The 22,242-nt window shown below is 38.1% G+C and overlaps 2 pseudogenes; both read left to right on the forward strand.

Moving 5' to 3' along the window:
* The first annotated feature begins 4,170 nt into the window (after positions 1–4,170).
* Positions 4,171–10,279, forward strand: LOC122144199 (annotated as a pseudogene).
* Positions 10,280–11,855: 1,576 nt separating this feature from the next.
* On the forward strand, positions 11,856–21,587 carry LOC122144186 (annotated as a pseudogene).
* Positions 21,588–22,242: the final 655 nt, after the last annotated feature.

The raw sequence follows: 22,242 nt of genomic DNA on the forward strand, positions 1-22,242 counted from the left end.
GCAGCTGTTTCTGGTACACTGAATCTAGAGTCCAAGGAGAAATGAGCTGCTCAGAAACCAAACAAAAAATATTAATATAATTTCCCATTGGAGTCTTACCTGATTTAGTGTGGGTAAATATGCACCTGTAAATATGCACACGTTTATTTTATTTTTGTTTTCTTTTTATGCATTTTTAATCAATGTAAAAAGTTGTTGTATTTGCAATTTTTGTTGTGTAACAATATATTTAGATATAGGTGCATATTTAGATACAGGTGCATCTCAATAAATTAGAATGTCGTGGAAAAGTTCAAATTGTGACACTCGTGTATTAAATAAATTCAGTGCACGCAGACTTAAGTAGTTTAAGTCTTTGGTTCTTTTAATTGTGATGATTTTGGCTCACATTTAACAAAAACCCACCAATTTCCACAAATTAGAATACTTCATAAGACCAATAAAAAAAAATAAATAAAATTTTTAGTGAATTATTGGCCCTTCTGGAAAGTATGTTCATTTACTGTACATGTACTCAATACGTGGTAGGGGTCTCATTTTTCTCTTGACAATACCCCATAGATTCTCTCTGGGGTTCAGGTCTGGCGAGTTTGCTGGCCAGTCAAGCACACCAACACCCTGGTCATTTAACCAACTTTTGGTGCTTTTGGCAGTGTGGGCAGGTGCCAAATCCTGCTGGAAAATGAAATCAGCATTTTCAAAAAGCTGGTCAGCAGAAGGCAGCATGAAGTGCTCCAAAATTTCTTGGTAAACGGGTACTGCACTGCGACTTTGGTTTTCAAAAAACACAATGGACCAACACCAGCAGATGACATTGCACTCCAAATCATCACAGACTGTGGAAACTTAACACTGGACTTCAAGCAACTTGGGCTATGAGCTTCTCTACTCTTCCTCCAGACTCTAGGACCTTGGTTTACAAGTGAAATACAAAACTTGCTCTCATCTGAAAAAGAGGACTTTGGACCACTGGGCAACAGTTCAGTTCTTCTTCTCTTTAGCCCAGGTGAGACTCCTCTGACGTTGTCTGTGGTTCAGGAGTGGCTTAACAAGAGGAGTACGATAACTGTAGCCCAAATTCCTTGACACGTCTGTGTGTGGTGGCTCTTAATGCCTTGACCCCAGCCTCAGTCCATTCCTTGTGAAGTTCACTCAAAAATTCTTTAATTGATTTTGCTTTACAATCCTCATAAGGCTGCGGTTCTCTCGGTTGGTTTATGCATCTTTTTCTTCCACACTTTTTCCTTCCTCTCAACTTTCTGTTAACATGCTTGGATACAGCACTCTATGAACAGCAAGCTTCTTTGGCAATGAATGTTTGTGGCTTACCCTCCTTATGAAGGGTGTCAATGATTGTCTTCTGGACAACTGTCAGACCAGCAGTCTTCCCCATGATTGTGTAGCCTAGTGAACCAAACTGAGAGACCATTTTGAAGGCTCAGGAAACCTTTGCAGGTGTTTTGAGTTGATTAGCTGATTGGCTGATTTTTTGTTAAATGTGAGCCAAAATCATCACAATTAAAAGAACCAAAGACTTAAACTACTTCCGTATGTGCATTGAATTTATTTAATACACAAGTTTCACAATTTGAGTTGAATTACTGAAATAAATGAACTTTTCCACGACATTCTAATTTATTGAGATGCACCTGTATGAAGGAATTTTTACATTAATTTGTGGAATTCCAAGATCATTTAATTCATCTTTCAGTGAATTCATCTAATCCATTTAGTTCATCTCTGTGTCTGTCAAAGGTGCATCTAAAATTTGCACCTCTTCTGTGGAATACCATAAAATGTTTGTCCGATCATTGCATTCAGTCCGAACGTCCCACCTGTCTGTCACCGTTGTAACAGGCTGAGCCAGAAAGTGTTTAGCCAGTATGGAAAAAAACTGTCACAGAAGTGCAAGGCAAAATTTAAAGTAGCCTCATAATAATTACACAAAGACAGAAAACAAGGGTAAACCCTGGCAGTGTTTTTACAAGATGGAGGAATTTGAAGTAATGATGAAAACAGCTCTTGTCCATGCTATTTTGCAACTGTGTGCTGTTCAGAGTCAAATTTTTTCTCCTCATTCTCTTTTGCCCTGCCCCTGCATACCCAGCCTTCTCTCTCTCTACCTCTTTGCTAGAGTGACTTCCATGCTAGAGATGAGAAAGTGAGATGGGTATGATCGATCATAGTATTATTCTATTTACACAGAATACATAAATAGAGAACTGTACTTTTCTAGTATGAAGATCAGGATTGAGCATCAGGATGTAGTATGGACCAACATTCCACAGTTTTTTGGGATCCTAAAGAAGAGGAGCCGCTGAAGGTGAGTCAGGGAATTTGTCTTAGATATGCAAAAAGTTCACTCTTATTTCTCATACGTGAGTTTATATACACACAATTTATCATAAACAGATTTTTCTTTTATTATATAACATCGGTTCATTAATTTGAATAATTTATAATATTATAAAATGTATGTGTGTCTTCACTGTATTTATAATATTTTATATTAAAATGATATTTTATGTTTTTTAAATTCTTAATATGTATGGCAAATTGCTTTTTTAATTAACAAATATTTAATTCATGAAATGTGTCTTTTAAGAACAACGTCTTTTTAGCTCAGTAAAATTATATATATATATATCGATAATCCATAATAAATACTTCCAAAGTGTTTTTGTTTAAAAAGGACAATAATCTGTACATAAGATAAAACTAAAACTCAAGGGTGTGTATGTGTGTGTGGGTTTAAGAACTTTGTTAGCAACCATGATTTCTCATGAGACATTAGCTCTGTGTGTTTGTCCTCTTGGAAGAGTTGTGTGTGCACTGTGTTCTGTGTTTCTTTAATGATGAGACAATTAGCAAAAACATTGTTAACATTCATCTAGACATGGCACCATCCATCCATCCATCAGTCCCTAAAGCTGTTCCATCATTAACCATGAGAGATCATTCCTCAGTCCGCTTTTGAAGCAGTAGTTATTCAATCTCTCACTCTGCCTCTCTCCCTGTTCTGTCATATATCTTACGGTAAGCTGAGGTGATCGTCATAGTGACCACATTCCCAGGTGAGAAGTGTTTGCTGGGTAACTCCCCCTGAATCTGCTGTACCCTCTGCACTTCACCACTGACTCCATGCGCTCCTGAGAAGTCTGAAGGGCCATGTCCTGCTGACATTCTAGCGAGCGTCAGTGGAATGTACTTGCACATGCAGTGACGCGATCACACTTTACGCCTTTGGGATAAAATTTGACCCCAACTGGGGATGTCCACAAAAATTAGCTAACTCAAAAATATCGCCCCTTTGAAGACTATAATGTTTTTAAAAAACGGTTCATAAAATACATTAAACATTGGTTTCATTATTATTGTTTTATATATTTAACTTTATACTGATAAAAGTGTAATCTATGGCAGGTAAAATAAGTATTGAACATGGCACTATTTTTCCCAGTAAATATATCTCTAAAGGTGCTGTTGACATGAGATTTTCACACAGATGTGCAGTAACAACCAAAGTAACCATACATACAAATAAAAAAAAATAATAATTTCAGAAATTAAGTTTTGTTTAATAAAATGGAATTACACAAGGAAAAAATATTGAACTACTGAAAAGCCTTTGTTGGTAATGACATCTTCAAGACGCCTCCTGTATGAGGAAACTAGTGGCATTGCATTGCTCAGGTGTTGATTTTGGCCCATTCTTCCACACAAACAGTCTTCAAATCTTGAAGTTCTCTGTGCCTCGTCTATGAACTCTGATCTTTAAGTTCTTTTCATAGATTTTTCTATTGGATTCAAGTCAGGTGATTGGTTGGGGCAATTTAGCAGCTTATATTTTCTTTTTCTGAAACCAATTGAGAGTTTCCTTGGCTGTGTTTGGGATCAGTGTCTTGCTGAAATGTACACCCTTGTTTCATCTTCATCATCCTGGTACTGTAGCTGTTGGGACCGAACAGCTAATATTAATTTCCACGGGACTATAGGGGCAGGGATTCCATTCTAATTACTGATAGATTTCAGATGGTGTCTTCGGCTTTCCATGCCTTTTTGCACCTCCCCTTCTTCATGTGGGTTCAATTACTTTTTCCCTGTGTCATTCGATTTTATTACACATAACTTTAATTTCTAAACTTATTTGTTTTGTTTTCTTTGTATGTATGTATTACTTGGGTTGTTACCGACATCTGGTGAAAGTTTCAAGTCAACAGCACCTTTAGAAATATATTGACTGAGAAAAATGGTGACACGTTCAACACTTATTTTACCCGCTGTAAGTAAAGTATGTTGTGTGCACAGTATGACGGGCCAGTCGGCTGCTGAGGATCTCCCTGCTTCATCGACTCTCTGTGCAAAACTCAAGAGGAAGAGCAGGACCGAGCAGAGAGTGTGCTCAGCAGGTCAGTGACTGTGTGTAGGCTTGTTTTTCCATCTCTGCAATGATAGTAAATAAACCATGGTGGTGACCTAGCTTGTGGTCCTCATGAAGGAAGTGTCATAATGGGACAAAACTGCTTCAAAAATCTACTTTTTTTTACTTTATCAACACTTTATCAACAGCATCGTTTATATGCTGTCATTTACCTCAAAATTGAGCTGTTTGTATCATAAACTTTAAACCACTAACTTTACAATACAATCTAATCTTCACGGCCATCTAATATTCTTCTAACTTACAATCTATTATAAGGATATAATTTAAGTATGTGACATAACTGAATATTAACATAACTAAAATAAAACATTTAAGTCATTAATTTATGACTAATTCATGTGATGTAACAAAAACAATACCATTCCTACACACAAAATTGGTTCTTTAGCAGTTCTTTGTGATAGTTGAGGTGCTATATAGCAACGCTTACTGGGTCTATGGCTCGTAAATCATTAGGAGGAAACAATTAAGTGCTATAGGCATATAGCAAATATATAAGAACCGCAATGGTTCTTTAGCGGTTCTTGGGGTTGGTAGGGTGCTATATAGCACAGTCTTCAAGATATAGGTGCTATGTAGCACTTTAAAGTGGCTACCTTATGCATTACCAGCAAAGAACCACTTTTAGTGCTGTTTAGCCCCATTTGTTTTTAGAGTTGGGGTCTGTAAGATGTTTTTGTTTTTTCCTGAAAGCAAGTCATGCTGTGGAGCATGTAGGAAATATTGCTGTAGGAAATTTTTGCTGCTGCAAATATAACATACATGAAATAATCCCTATATTGCATACATGAAGCACCTCGTAGCAGATCTATACAGGTGGAGCTGGGGAAGGTTGGAGGGTTTCTGAAGCAAGTTGCAACTGTTGCAGCAAGCACTAGTCCTAAATTTGAATGTTGAGCAGCGAGCTCATTGGCTACCGATATAGGAGTGAAACAATCACGCTGTGCCATGTGATAATGATGTCAGTAGGTCAGACCTGAGTTAGACCTATTGGGACTGCGCCATCTAGAGTTTCATGCCAGACACTCTGTATTAAGCAGATCAACTGTTATCAACATTGATTTAATAATAAGAAAAGTTTTTTTGAGCATCCAATCAGCATATTAGAATGATTAGATGAAATTACATTTTAAAATATCTTAAATTGTAAAATAATATTTCACAATATTGCTGGTGCTTTACTGTATTTTTAAACTGAGACCTCCTTTTAAAAACATTCAAAATCTTACTGCCCCCAAACTTTTATTGGTAGTGTACATTACTGCTGTTTTTTCTTTGTTTTACTGACTTTGAATAATATTTTCAAAATGTAGCCACACATGCTGTGAATATAGCCATATTTAAACACAGTTCATTGAAGTTATCCGTGATAATATATAATATGGTGTGTGAATATGAATCCTCAGTATATTTGCAAATCAACTGTAAAACACATTTCTTGCTTACATGTTCTGTCTCCATCTTTCTGTTATTTCTCTCAGGTCTCAGTCTGCGTGTGATGACACCTCGTCTGAGCTGCAGCGAGTAGCTGCCCTAGAGCCTCAGGATGCACCATCCAGAAACTCTTTAGAGGAAGAGGAGCCCTGTCAAGGTTTCAGCATCCATACAAACATGCACATACACATTCTCACGTATGTCTGGATAACAGCTTTCTCTCTCGTGTTGCCAGGTTGGTGAGTCTGGTGGTGATTCTGAGAGACTGGGCACACAGGAGTCTGATAGAGGAGGAGGAGAGACCCGATTCCTTTCTAGAGAGATTCCGGGGACCTGAAGTACGAGCTCCACCCAGTCGAAGGAGCAACAACCAACCAGATGCCAATGGAAAACACTAAGGGAATCACAAAGTAATATTACAGTCATGACACAGATACACTTTTGTTTTATTTGTCTTTTTTTATGCAAGCTGTGTCAGATGGACATTAAAAAGCAAATAATCTGCATATAGCCTGAATAAATTTGATAACTTGCATTACAATTTGTGTTGTTTCACAGGAAAGCAATGGGAGACATTTATAGTTTCTCCCTCTGATGATATTTATACTACTGGCTGTTCCTTCATCGCTGCTGCTGTGGCTGTTATAACTGGGTACTGCTTGTGGCAAGGTGCGACTTGTCTCCTAGTCGTTCTCCTTTACATATTCATCATTACACTTTATTAATGTGCACTTAATAAACCATTAAGAGAGTACAGTCCCCTGTGTTTGGCGTGTGTTTGTTTTCTGGCGTAACTAATTGCTAAAAATGTTGCACCGGCTCTTTTGTTTACGCCTGTCAGTCTTACACAAACAGAACAGCCCTCTGAGACCCCTGCTTGACTAACTGTACAGATGTGTGTATGTGCTGATTATCTATTTACAGTAGTTATGGTTCTCATGTTCTTTCTGCTTCTTCCTCTGTTTGTACAGAGCATGTTTTGATCAGCTGCAGACTGAGAATCCTGTTGTCTGGCTGGTGTTTGACTATTTGTGTGACGCTGTCTACATACTGGAATCATGTATGCGGCTAAGGACGGGTATTATATACACACACATACTCAAAATTCCTGATTTATTACCACACACATGATCCCAATAATTAGATTAATTTAGTGAATTTAGTAACTCATTTCAAAAACATTATTTAGGAATCAGGCTTCATATTATCATTGCAAAACGTTGTGTTGCATTGTATTGGCCAGCGGAAATGAATAAATTGCAGTTATACATTTGATCAGTTAATGGGAATTGAACCCATAACCTTGGAGTTGCTAGCTCCATGCTGGACTGTATGAGCTACAGGAATACAAGCAAAAATCAGTGCTGAACACACAAATAAAATGCAGCTAACTATATAAGATTGCATTTTAACTAATTGTGACCCTGGACCACAAAACCAGTCTTAAGTTGCTGGGGTATATTTGTAGCAATAGCCAACAAAACACTGTATGGGTCAAAATTATTGATTTTTCTTTTATGCCAAAAATCATTAGGATATTAAGTAAATATCATGTTCCATGAATATATTTTGTAAATTTCCTACCATAAATATATCAAAACTTAATTTTTGATTAGTAATATGCATTGCTAAGAATTTTGTACAACTTCAAAGGTGATTTTCTCAGTATTTTTGATTTTTTTTGCACCCTCAGATTCCAGATTTTCAAATAGTTGTATCTCTGCCAAATACTGTCATATCTTAACAAACCATACATCAATGGCTTATTTATTTTAGCTTTCAGATGATGTATAAATCTCAATTTTGAAAAATTTACACTTAAGCCTGGTTTTGTGGTCCAGGGTCACAACATTGAATATTTTAAAATAATTAAGTTTTAAAAGATAAACCCTTCCCACAAATATTTTGTTCTTGACCATCAAAAGGCTGCCGCATCAAATCAATATTTTTAAAATCAGTATGTTGCCTCTAGTTCATGTAAATTATGCTGCCTTCATGTGCTAATTCCACTTATGAATTCATGATTATAGGCCTGTCGCATTCAAGTGCTTTGTTGTCAGAAATAACAAAAATATAATATCCCACTGGTTGACAAATCATGTGAACATTCACGTGCTATAGATAGTCAGCTTGCCAACGATTCTGGAATTTTGGTCAAATACATGCTTATTTCGCAGCAGCAAATAGTTGTCCCCCTCCACCATGATTAAAGTATCAAAAATTATCTCCCAGTAGTAAATATGATGTTATATATTCCTGCTCGTATTTGCGATAATTCTGATAGCATGTGATGGCAGCATAGATGTGGCTAATAGTACAATATTTGACTCAGTGTTTGTTTCATGAGATCACTCTTCTAAAATTTTTTATGCATTTACAAAGTTGTCCATTTTCCTATTCAGGCAAAGTCATGTAAAACAAATTGCATTTTGTTGGGCTAGCTCATGTTTGGCATGAAATGAAGATTCATCTTATGGACATTTTTGTTTATTATTATACAACAGACAATTTATTGAATAAATTGTCTATTGCTATTGTCTAGTGTTCCTGTGGCTCAAGGATAGAGCACTTGCGTTAGCAGCGCAAAAGGTTGCGCGTTCGATTCCCAGGGAACAACATGTTAGGTAAAAAAATGTTAGCCTGAATGCACCTGTAAGTTAATGTAAATTGCTTACAGCATCTTGAAGGCTGGCCAACTTGCAGGATTGATTTTGGTATTCTTTGTGTGTGGCATTGCCTTTTTATAAAGCATTTTTATGCCCTACCAGGTTACCTGGAGCAAGGACTTCTGGTGAAGGACTTGGCGAAACAGAAGAGACAGATACATTCATTACCTTTCAGTTCAAAACTGGACGTTATCTCCATCCTCCCCACAGACCTGGCGTACATCATCTTAGGCATCAACACACCACAGCTACGCTTCAACCGCCTCTTGCGCTTCTCTCGTATGTTCGAGTTCTTTAATCGGACGGAGACGAGAACCAACTACCCAAACATCTTCCGCATCTGGAACTTGGTTCTCTACATTCTGGTTATTATCCACTGGAATGCCTGCATCTTCTATGCCATCTCGAAGTCTCTAGGTTTTGGCTCAGATCAGTGGGTTTATCCCAACATCTCATCCACAGAGGAAGGAGCTCTGAGGCGGAGCTACATATACTGCTTCTACTGGTCCACACTGACACTCGCCACCATCGGTGAGATGCCACCAACCCGTACGCGCGAGGAGTAATATGTGTTTGTGGTGTTCGATTATCTCGTCGGAGTTCTGATTTTTGCCACCATTGTGGGTAACGTGGGTTCCATGATTTCCAATATGAACGCCACACGGGCAGAGTTCCAGGCACGGATTGATGCTATTAAACATTACATGCACTTCCGGAAAGTCAGCCGCCATCTTGAGACACGTGTCATCAAATGGTTCGACTATCTGTGGACGAATCAGAAAGCAGTGGATGAACAGGAAGTCTTAAAGAATCTTCCCGACAAGCTACGTGCAGAAATTGCTATCAATGTTCATTTATCTACTCTAAAAAAAGTGCGCATCTTTCAAGATTGCGAGGCCGGGCTGTTAGTAGAACTGGTTTTAAAGCTGGCGCCCCAAGTTTACAGTCCTGGCGACTACATCTGCCGAAAAGGAGACATTGGAAAAGAGATGTACATTATTAAAGAGGGAAAATTAGCAGTTGTTGCTGATGATGGAGTGACACAGTTTGCATTGCTAACTGCTGGGGTTGCTTTGGAGAGATTAGCATTCTTAACATTCAGGGCAGTAAAATGGGAAACCGCCGGGACAGCTAACATTCGCAGCATCGGCTACTCTGACCTCTTCTGCCTTTCAAAGGACGACCTTATGGAGGCCGTAACCGAATACCCAGATGCACAGAAGGTTCTGGAGGAGCGTGGAAGGGAGATTCTGAGGAAGCAAGGGCTTCTGGATGAAAGCGCCGCACAGGGAGGGCTGCTCGTCATGGATACTGATGAGAAGGTTGAACGTCTGGAGAGCTCGCTGGATGTTCTGCAAGCACGATTTGCACGGTTGCTCGGGGAGTTCACAGTCACTCAAAGCAGACTGAAGCAAAGAATCACAGGGCTTGAGAGACAGCTGTGTCACACAGGCCTTGGGCTTGTTTCAGATCAAGAGATGGACTCTGAGAGTAATGGTAACTCGCCTCGAGCCAACTCGACTAAATAGATGTGTGCCTCTATGTCACAGGATTTTATTTCTGCACACAAATTCACATTTACAGACATTTGCTTTTTCAAACACATTCCAGCAGCCTCCAGCTTTTAGACTTGGTTTTTCCAAGTATTGCCTTTAATAGGGGTTTTTAAAGGAAGACACCATATTTAATTTTCTTTAAATAAAAATTAGGTTTACGAGGGATGCTGTAGCGTAGTCCTTCGACGTATATACCATCAGTGTTGTTTATTGTTAACCAAAAACTGTTAAATTAGTTATTTTCACTAATTGAAATGATGCTGAAATAACATCCAAATTCATCCATCCATTCTCCAAACTATTATATGTAGGGTATTAAATTAAAACATGACATGAAAAACTTGATTATATTTTTATACATAACATTACAACCCATTGAGAAAAAACGTTTTATTTTGTTCTAACTGTGTATTTATTGGATGAATGTTCTATTTACATTTTTTTTTTTCATTAAAAATTCTCTTAGTTAGACATTTTTTTGTTAATAACAAACTGTACTGCACATCCACCCCAGAGCCTTGTTTAATTTCGTGAAAAAAATTAAATATGGCGTTCTTACCCAAGACAAATGCTGCTGACAAGTCAAAATATGTATTGATAAACTGTCCTTGTAACATGTTGTGTTCATAATAGGCTAGTCGCTATGTGCACAATAATAGATAGGCTACAGAAAAATAACAGAATGTATATTCTTTATAATTACCGTGTGGTCTGAATGTAAAACCCTGTTTGCATCTCCGTGCTCAAAATAAAGCTGATATGTTGTTGCCCAGCAACAGTCGTCTCTGCAGTTATGACGGAATCCGATGAAGTAATGACGCCATCACTTTACGTCAGTCACGAACAGGACGCAGTTTCCGGTGCGCCATTTTAAGCTGTCTGCCGCAAGTTCCACTGGGAAGATGGCGGGTGAAACTGGTTGGATTATTGCGGTTTGCCAGATATGAGTTTTATGTCAATATCCAAAATTCGTCGCTGCTGTTAATTGTGCTAAAAGCTCGGCGGCGTTGTTGAAGCGACGCGGGCGAGGAGGCGATGTCTGCCGAAGTTCTCAGGTAACGTAAGGCCCTGTTTCTGTCTTTTCTTTTTGTACTAACGTACAAGCTGTGCTGTTTGTTAATATTTCTCGACAATAAGTATTTTAAATCCCGTCGCTGTTTGAGTTAAATCAATACTTAATCGTTCGTATCTGAAGTAATGTTAGGTTTTTGTGTATTGCCTTAACAGTTTTATTGAATTTATAAGCACCAGCCGAACAAAGAGTCGGTGCTGAACTGAGGGGGAAAAAATATGAACCCTGTTTAATTCGTGATAAATATAAGCCTCACATTCCTATCAGACTGAAGCCTGAGTATGCTTGTTTCTATAGGGAACCATCTGTGTTTGTATATAGTTTGGTTTTTTTTTTTTTTTTTTTTGCAGGTTTATAAAGGGGTTTTCAGTGTTTTTAATGCCATCATGAGAGATTACAGTATGAGGCTGTTGCCATAGAGATGAGCTGTGTCTTGTCTTTGCAGACCCGGGCCGGTGGCCGGTGGAGGCAGCAAGCTAGGTGAGCTGATCGGGAAGCTCCATGAGTATCTGGCAGCAGCCACGTAAGACCAGACTGAAGCTACTTTACCTGGACACTGGAATGGTGCGTACAGTGTGGATGAGAAATTAGTCGCAGTCACATCAGAAACGGAACCAAAAATAAGCTCATTAATAGAGCAGTTATAGTGGAATTTGTTATTTTTCTCATTTACAGGACCCACGGCCAAAGAATACTTGGAGCGGCAGGCACGTGCCCAGGTAGAGATTGTTTTGAGTGTGGCAGAAAAAGGCAATTTTGTGGTCCAGAAGTTAGCATCACTTTTGTTCCTTTGACCAAAAGCCAATAGGATGTTTCCACTGTGTTCTGAATAACTGTAGAAAAGAAGCTTTTGCTCATCAAGATAATCTTCACTAATGAACACAACTTTAATGAATTTTGAAGTCTAAATAAGGTAAAATAAAATGACTGAAATGTTTGCCACCAACTCTTTCAGTAATTATTTAATATTTGCAAGTTGAAGAGTTTGGAAAGCTGAGAATAGTTTGCAAGAATGTGAGTATAAACACAGTGAGGCTGTAAAAGTTGACTTGTGGGTAGATTATGGCTGCACGATTAATCGCATGCGTTTATCATGCGTATCTTGTCAGTAAAAGCCGGTTCTCTGATTAATAGTAAATCTCAATCACCTGCTTTCAGATGGCGCAGCATTTACTACACCAGAGCCATAGTTCACTGACAAGCTACGCTAAATCGCATTCATAATCGCAGATGATTTAATCACGTGATTATGAAATCGAAGAAATCGTTCTGCGATTTTGAAAGCTGTTGGAGTAGCTTGTCAGTGAACTACACCTCTGTGAATGCTGCTCCATCTGAAAGCATGTGAGAATACCACATTTAATAACATGTTTTTACTCCAAACTCACTTCATAATGTCAATCGAGTGTTTGAATACTCCAAACTCACTTCATAATGTCAATCGAGTGTATAGATTAATGCACGCATCATATTTCATAGTATTCTAAGCAGTAATAAAGGCTATGTTGATTAGCATTGCATTATTATATACTTTATTGTTATTATTATATACTTTATCGCCCTCTGGTTTTCGGATGGAGATTTACTGCTGATCACAGAACCGTGCTTCTCTGAAAGATACGCATGACAATCGCAGCTTCTGCCTAATCGCGATTTATCACCTGTGATTTAATTTTAATCGTGCAGCCCTAGAGTAGATTATATTCTTGTTCATTGTGATGCCGTTTAATGTACCTGACAGCTTATGTGGTCACATTTATCAACCATCTTTTCCAAGACATGTAAAGTCTAAAAATCTCAAGTGGAGTATTACTGATGCAGGGCTCCAGACTGCGACCATTTTTTCTGCCAGTGCAACTAATTTTTGTGAGGCAGGTCACATTTTGTGCGACCACCGCATTGTCCAGCTCATACATGCTGCTGTTTCTTTTGCACAAAGAAAACATCAAATGGCAAACGCAACGAAAGCGAAATTAAACCACGCTACGTTTTCAGCTTTGCGCAGCGCGGACCGTTTCTCAGCTCGGACTGCGACGCAAAACAATCTTGTCCGAACTCAGAACAGCTTTACTCGGGAGCAAAGTTGATTTCGTGACCTGTTACAGTACAGATGCAACAGTGCTGCGAGATCCAGTGAGAAGCGTTTGAATTCGCCCGGACAATGACAAGGTTGCTGCAAGATTTTACTGAGAAAGCATTCAAATTCTGCACAGAAATCTATAAAACAGTGCTGACATACATCAGGGAAACCAGAAGCGGTAACACTAACTGTAACCATAGTGTTGTGGTAGAAATAGTCGAATACATTACATCATTCATTTCAGGGTTTGTACAACCTTTTGAGAGAGAAATTCAAGCCCTTTTCAATGACTTTCAAGCATTTCACACAACTATTTCCAGCTCTTTAACGCTGTAAAATGTAAAAAAAAAAAAAAATTAATTACATCAAATCACAATATAACCAGTAGGATCAGACAGCAGCAGAGCAGCACTTATTGGCTTATTAGTCATCCATTTCTACTTTTTCTCTATATTTTGAAAATTAAAAAAACACTATTATAAAATATCAAATCATCAAGAAATTAGATTTTGTCAGAATTTTACACTTTTCACAAAGTCACAAACTTTTCTTCAATTTGCTACTAAATAACACATAATCACTAAAGTTGGTCAGTTCCGTATGCTAGAAAAATAATGGAATAATTTTTTTTTTTATACAAAAATTTGATTTTGCACCTATTACTGTTGTTAATAAAAGTAAATTTAGTATGCATCTTAACTCAAGCTTAGTGCTTTACTGTCAAATCTATATAAACAATAAACAAAAGAAAAATAAACAAGAAATGAACATGTAATATTATTAGTAACTGCACTTATTAATGCAAAACAATAGTAATTTTATGATTAAATGATCTATATTTTTAATACTCCTGCACACCATCCCCAGTGCTACCAAACTCTGGCTCCTGGCGCCACTGCTCTCAAATATTAGTCTGGAGCCCTGTGATGTATTTGATGTCATAGTATAACATGAAAATATCTTGATATGTTAACCACAGACATTATTGGTAGAATTTAACTACAATTGAATAAAATAAAAAAACTCTGCTTAGTTTGGGACAATGGAACTGGAAGTTAAAAACATGGGTTGTAGAACTCATTCCTGCAACACTTTATTGCATAGATTTAGAGACTTTTCAATAGGGATGTAACGATTAACCAAGAGCCGGTTGTAAATTGATTCAAATATGTGATGATTCAAATAGGTTGAAAGGAGTTTATATGAATGTATGTCTGAGTGGAACTTGCTGTCTTTAGAAAAGATTTAGATGGTATTTTTTCTTTTCATCTTGCCTGTGTATAATGCATAATTAAAGTTCATAATTGCAGCGCTGCTTGTTGTTTACAGCAGAAACCAAGGAAATGCTTTAAAGGGGTCATATGATGCTATTTTAAAATTTTCCTTTCTCTTTGGAGTGTTACAAGCTCTTGGTGCATAAAGAGATCTGTGAAGTTGCAAAGACTAAGTCTCAAATCCAAAGAGATATTCTTTATAAAAGTTGAGACTCGTCCACGCCCCCCTGAAACGGCTTGTTCTAACACGCCCCTGCATATCTACGTCAGTATGTGGGAAGATTTGCATAACGCCGCCCAGATTTTTCACGCAAAGAAAGAAGGCGTACCTTTTATTCTCGTTGTAGTATTGTGTTGCTTCCCACCACCATGTCGTATAGACCACTGTGTGTTTTACTGTGAAAGCGAAACTCCTTTGTTTGGCCTTCCAAAAGAGGATGATATACGCTTCGTAATGCCTGGGGCCAAGTCCCAGCCCGGGTCGTCACATGTGGTTGCCGCTAGCCCAACGGACGTTTTGTAGAATCCGCCTGCCACGGCTCACAATGACTTACAAATGAGGACAATATAAGCAATAATATGCAAGTGCTATATTAGTATATTATTATAGTGTTATATTTCAATTTCACAAAGAAATGTGCAGCATTTTGTCCAAGCAATAATAAAAGGCCACATTTAATTTATAATTTGTCTAATCTAATTTTGTAAAACAAAACAAAAAAAATATTGTTGAATCGAATCGTGAAAGCAAAAATCGTGAATAGAATCGTGAGTTGAGTGAATTGTTACATCCCTACTTTTCAACAAAATTGTCATTGTATATGGCTGAAATGGATTTTTAATTTTTTGCTATCTCATCAGATTTCTAGAGATTTGTTTGTTTCCAATACTTTGTCTTTTCTTTTCAGTCCAGTGGCGCCTCAGAAGTGGGAATGCTGTCATCTCGTTCAAGAAGGTTTGACTTAAATAATGATGAGATGCATCTGGCAAACCCTTTGTGCGCTGACAGAATGAAACTCATTTGTAAATCGTTACTTTTTCAGGAAACCGGCTGTTGTCACCAAGCACAGCGGGATGAACGAGTCGGACGCTTCGTCTGAGAGTGGAGCAGAAGATGTAATGTCTGTGCACTCCAGCGACCCAGACACCAACGTTCTTCCAAAAAGGTGCCACTACCATTCTCATTCAGATTGACCATGCCCATGTCATAAAGTTTTTATGTTATGGTTTCTGTTATTGAATACATTAAGGGAATACAAATTGTTTTTGAAAGCCAGTTATTATCTGACACAGGAACGGTGTTTGTGTTGCCGGAGCCGGTGGGTAATGAAACTCGTGATGATTTCCGTGGTCCAGAATTCCGCAGTCGACGCGTTCACAAGCAGCACAGAGAAGGTGGTGACAGACGCAGAGGTAAGAGATAAACATAAAGCTTTCATTAGAGCTGGTTGATATGATATATTGTTACCTTGATATAAAGTGTGTGCTGATAGCGATTTTGCCATATTTTGTTATGTAAATATATCTAATGCAAGACTGCTTAAAGTTATTGAAACGTTAGCATGATTGAGAAAATGAAGTGTGGGTTTGTTTGATGATTAGAGTTTTTAAGTGTAATAACTCGGACACACATATGAAACATGCACAGAAAGCCTCTTTTGGACAAAATACAATCCTGAATTCAGTTTCTCATTTACGGCTTTTAATTATGGTCAAAACACACAGAATAGCATCTAAATGCTTGACTTGGCAAGAATTCACATAAACATGGTCTGTGTCTTAAGTGAGCATAAACAGTTCTTACATATCAATACATGATATGTACTGATATGTAAGCCATGCATCAAGTCTTAAAGGAACAGCAGCCTTATACCTGCTGCTCTTTGCTTGTTAATCAACTAACAAAAGACAAAGAGAAAATCACTCCACAAGTGTTCTTGACTGAATAACTTTAGTGGTTTTCTTTTTTGATAAGGATCGATGAATTAAATATACATACAGTGAAGACCGTGCAGTGTTTTATTTTACATTATTACATTTTACATGAACAAATGTTTACTAAATTAAAATAGTGATTTTAAATGAGGTTATCATGAAATAAAACTACTTGATTTTATGATTTATGGTTCTACTATGATTTTGGTTTAATCGCCCACCTCTAGCATTGATTAAAGTGTAATTTTATTTAACTAGAATTTCCTAACTGATGGTGATGCTTTTGTTAATTATAAGTGTTCCCAGAAAAAAAAATAATAATAATAATAATAATATTGGCTACCTCATCACCTGTCTGAGATGTTCCCAAGCACCCAGTCAGTTTGAAGCAAGAATGAAACAAGCATGCAGTGTCCTGAAAAGGTTTATCAACTAACTTTAAAACCTTGTCATGCAGCCTTATGCAGAATATTTTTTTTCACAGTAGAGAATTCAGAAAGTTCTCTTTGGATCTCCATTAACAGTGTGTAACCTTCATGTTGCAGCTGAAGTGTGTGAAAGGACACACTTTTAGCTGTGTGTGTCAGGATATAGGGGTACTAATTTATGTTTGTTTGTTAGGAGGATATGAGATAGAGAGGGTGAACTGCACAGCGTGTGTCAGCAGGGTGAATCATTTCCAACGCGACTCAGTCTACAGGCATCCTATGCTCAATGTCCTCATCTGCAAGGTATGTATATGTGAGTCTGTGCATTAATTGTGTTTTTGTATATAAATGTAAACTGAGAGGAAGACTTTTTTTCATTCTTGCATTATGATTTGGTGACAAGTAGTTAATCTTTCATTAGAGTTTTATATGGATTTGTTTGCTTTTTTGTAGAATTGTTTTAAGTATTATATGAGTGATGACATCAGCAAAGACTCAGAGGGGATGGACGAGCAATGCAGGTACATGGAGTGTGGTGTGTGAGAGACAGTTTGGTGACATGGTGTTCATTACATTGGATGTATTTGAAAGTGTATTTTCTTAATAAGTTGAACTGATTTTCTCACTTTTGTCTAGAGTGAATGTAGCTGATTAAATAAAATATAAATGGATCTTATTAGGTCCATGACCAAACTTGTGCAAGTGAATATCACAAAGAAAAGTTTGATTTCTAAAATGATACATTTATGTATTGTAGGGGTGTGCGATATTGACAGAAAATTATATCTGGATATTTTCTGGGATCTTATCGATCATGTCAGTTAGACGATATATATGTGTTTTTGTGCTGGTATCTTAAGGACTATACCGTGGACAGCTGACTCCTACAGTTTTTTGATATTCATATTCTGTGTGGGTCAGTTCACACTGGTAGAAATAAATCTTTTCTAATAAGTTTAAACTGATTTGTAAATTTTATGAGCATTTTTACCTTAAAAAAGTAATTTCTTTCTAAAAGTGTCCATTATCTTTTGAGTTAAGTTCTTATATTTAATCAGTGAATTAGAATAATAGACTTTCGGCTGTTTCCAAGCAAATGAAATCAGTATCTTTACAAGCAGCAGGAAAACACACAACTGCTTAACCTGCAATTTTAAATGCATAATAATGTTTTGATCTATTAAACAGAAAACGTTGAATACTAATACTTTGAAAGTATTTAAATTATAAAAAGGTACTGTTAATAAGTGAGTCATTGCGATTGAACCGAATCATTTAAACAGTTGTTGATTCATTCAGGATCGAAACACCGTCATGTTGCTCAGAGTTGCTTAATGGTGTTAGCTGTGTTTGGGATAATATTTTCGTTGTCAATTTTTATTTTTGTTGTGCAAAAACAGGAAATATGGTGTTTAAAACATCAGTCTCTTAATCAACTTCTTGTTTATTGAACTGTTGTAAAAGATCAACATCACATTTGTAATCATGGTAATCTTTGGAGAAAGAACTCTTCGTGTGACATTGATAACTATATGAAGTGGTAGTCATTTTTGGAGGAAAAAACTATGAAAAGATGAGTTATGATCATTCTAAATGTATTTTAATAGACTGAATAATTTCATCCAAAGAACACACTCTAAATGCACACGTGTATTAGTCTATACTTCACGTGATGTATGTGTGCACTCTGTATCTTAGGGGTGTTTTTAGTTTTGGCAAAATACTCGATAATATCGAATCACACATTGTTAAAACAACAGTTGTGATATTATCGCAGACGATATATATCGCACACCCCTAATGTATTGACATTTTCTTCTTAGGCAACATAAATTAAATTCAATATGATAAATGCCACAATGGTTGTTCCTGTTTTAAACCAAAAAAATGCGTTTACAAATGAAAATCTAATGTAATCATAATTTAAACCGCAAAAAAATGCAAATAGTCTGTGGTTTTTAAAATGGGCATTATTTTATTTTTACTAATCTTTTTTTAATTTTGGGTGAAATGCATTTCTCAGTAGTTTTCAAGGAGATTAATCGCTGAAAATGGCAGCCTAAAAGTCACTGAGCAGATCATAGATACATGTTGGTGGAATACTGTGTAGTATCATCTCACAGTTGATAGGATCTACTTTGTATCCACTTGTTTGGGTGGTCCATAAAATAAGTTCTCTAATTCCCTGTTCATTCAGGTGGTGTGCAGAAGGAGGCAGCCTAATTGGCTGGGATTTACTGCAGTAATGGCCTTCTGTAAGAAATTTGTTCTGCGTAACCTGGGGAGGAAGGGGCTGTTCCACCATCCTGGAGGAGGAGAGGTGGATGGTACTGTTATGTGTGCAGTCCCGAGCCATTGGTGGAGCTGCGGTTTTGCCTGTGATGCGGTTCTAGAGAACCTGGAGCAGGCTCAGAACGAGCCTCCCGTACTGAGCCAAACTCGGTCCGGGGGCAGGCTAATAAGGGTGGTCGTGGTTCGGCCTATCTGATGGTGGGCCAGGAGGCGGCCCAGTGCCCTCTGCAGGCCTTTACCAGCGAATGCAAGCGGTTTGTAGATGTTACCACATCTCTGAGCCATTCCTTCAGGCAGTTGTTCAAAGCGAAAGGAGAGAGGAGGAAGTAAACCAAGAAGAGAGAATTGGGCAGCTAAAGGATGTTCCGCACTGTGCTGGATGATCTGCAAGAGCCGCCAACAGTGCATTACAGGTAAATTCCAGCTTTAATCACGCTTTACCAAGAATGATGGGTGCTTTACTTACCATTAAATTTTAATTATGATTCACCAATAAGCTGGTAATCATTGTTTCATTAAGACTGTTAACCAAAAGTTAAAAACAAAATGCAAAAACTAAAATTAATTACTTTAAATGTTAGTAAAAAGTGAATTCGGGCATCTTAACCTTATAATATACAATATGATAAACCAATATTTAATTTGAGATTAATACAGATTACATTTAAATAGTGTAAATTAAATTATAATATATTATTAGTGTTTAAAAATGAATTTCAACTGAGCATAGGTAATTAAGTGTGAAAATAGGAAACTGAGCCTGCCTGATAATAAATAAATGATCAAATATTCAATATAGTTTAATCTATAAAATGTATATTTTATAGAAATGATCATAATAATGTTTTTTACAAGAAGTCTCTTAAACTCAGCAAGGTTATTTCATGAAAAATATGGTGAAAACAATATTATGAAATGTAAAAAAAAATACTAATTTAAATATTTATTTTCTGTGATGGCAAAGTTTAATTATCAGAAGTCATTATTTCAGTATTCAGTGTCGCATGAATCCTTCAGAAATCATTTTAATATGCTTGTATGAAGCTTAGAAAACATTTCTTCTTATCCCAGTTAAAAACTGTTGTACTGCTAAATATTGTTGTGGAAACTGTGATACATTTTTGTTACAGTTTGTTTATATGAATGTATTGTCTAATTCGTAATTGCAGGAAGCCCTGGACCATGAGCTGACTGGGTCCAAACGTGGCTGTGGAGAAACACATAAGCCAAAAGGGAGGGCCAGAAAAAAAAAGGGAATGTCATCACACAACCTAGGACTTACTAAAAAGCTGGTGGTTCAACTCACTCCTGTACCGGTCAGCCCACAACCCATCAGCAGAACATGTCTTTCCATTCATCCATCACCTGAGAGACAAACGATAAACAGTGAGGTGACGATGCAGCACTGGAAGAAAGATAGACCAATGGTGGAGATATGAGAAGGGGATGGAAATGGAGGAAATGACAGAGAGAGGAGAAGATGTGGAAAATGATTGTGTTAATATGATGAGGAAGAGGAGGAGGAGGAGGAAGAAGATGAGGATGACGAGGACCAAACTGATGCACAAAAATATGTCTTTATCAGAGGAGAATAACGATCTCCACGTTGAAAACCACACCACGTCGGCGGCGGGACGAACCCGAGCACCCCAGCTGAGCCCGCCGGTTCAGCTGAGGATGACTCTGACTCTGACGAGGTGCCTGAAGTGCTGCTCCAGACTGCCGCTGCCATGGCAAACAGCGAGGAAGAGGGTTTGGTTAGGTAGCAGTTGGGATGGGGAGGGGGACGAGGTAAACCAGCAAGTCAGAAAGCAGCGTCTCTTGGGACTGGTAAAAACGACAACCTCCGGACAGAGGCTCTCGTAAGCGGAATCTCAAAGAGAGATCTTCATCGCCTCATCGTCCTCCTCTGCGTCTTCAAGGAGGGGCTCCACAGGACCAGGGGTCAGCTGTCAGAATGACCAGGGTGAAGGGACCGCAAAGTTTTGCCAGGGTGACGGGACAGAGTGGGAGTTCATCAAGTGAGGTGGGAGGACAGGAACTGGATAGTGGGCCGAGCAGCGACTCTGACGATCAGAGGATCAAGCCACTGACAGGGGACGTCACGTTGCTGGGCTCTGGAAATTTCCAGCAGTCTTCCGGTGAGTTTGGTCCAAAAAGCCAACACTGACCATTATTCTCTTCATCTATTACGACAAGTAAATGGTATTAGGATGTAAAAAATTTACAATGAATGTACAATCAATGTTTTTTCATATGTCAGAACAAAAAAAAAAATGGGGTGTTGGTTTTTGATTTTTAACCTGTAAATATCACTCAATCCGTCTGTCTCATGGTGATGGGATGGACTATCCAGCCAGGTCCCGTCTTTTGTCTGTGGAGGACGATGAGTTAGAAAATCGGTAGCGAGTCTGTCTACATCAGGGCCCACACCCCTTTTCCATCACAGGCCTTCTCCACTGGACTCCAGCTGTCCCCAAACGCACTACAGCGAGAGCTTCGATCCCAACCTCGTTAAAAAGACACGCAAGCATCCCCGACATGTGTCCTCACTCAGACACGCTTTTTCTTGCTCGATCACACTGGTCCGAATTGTTATTTCCCCACGTTTGCGTCCACACGCAGTAGAGGGAGAATCTGTAACCGTAGGCACACACCCGCCCAGCAGTTGTGAAGCTTTGATACCTCACTGGTCCGATAAATGGGGTCAAGTTGATCAACTACTGTGAGAAGGTTCCACTGTGTTTTGAAATTCCACTTCACTAACACAGACCATTGCAAATGTCGTTAGGCAGTATTTTCTGCTAGCCGACACTCTTCCTCTGTAACTGGCCTGTGCTGCTAATAAAGCCTTTTTAAGAGAGTAGAGCGATATCTAAAACCTCTTTGCTCGGATCTGATGGATCCTGTGTTCAGAAAAAGAGGACAACGTCTTGTGTGTTTTTGTTTTTAGGGCTCAAGCTTCCGGTTTCTCATGCTGTAATGTTTTCGGTCAGTCGAACAAGGCTGTGTGGTTTTGCTAACGGTTATGTGTTAACAGTATGTTTTCACACAATACTTT

The sequence above is a fragment of the Cyprinus carpio genome, unplaced genomic scaffold (genome assembly GCF_018340385.1).
Source record: "Cyprinus carpio isolate SPL01 unplaced genomic scaffold, ASM1834038v1 S000006615, whole genome shotgun sequence".
Classification (NCBI taxonomy): domain Eukaryota; kingdom Metazoa; phylum Chordata; class Actinopteri; order Cypriniformes; family Cyprinidae; genus Cyprinus; species Cyprinus carpio.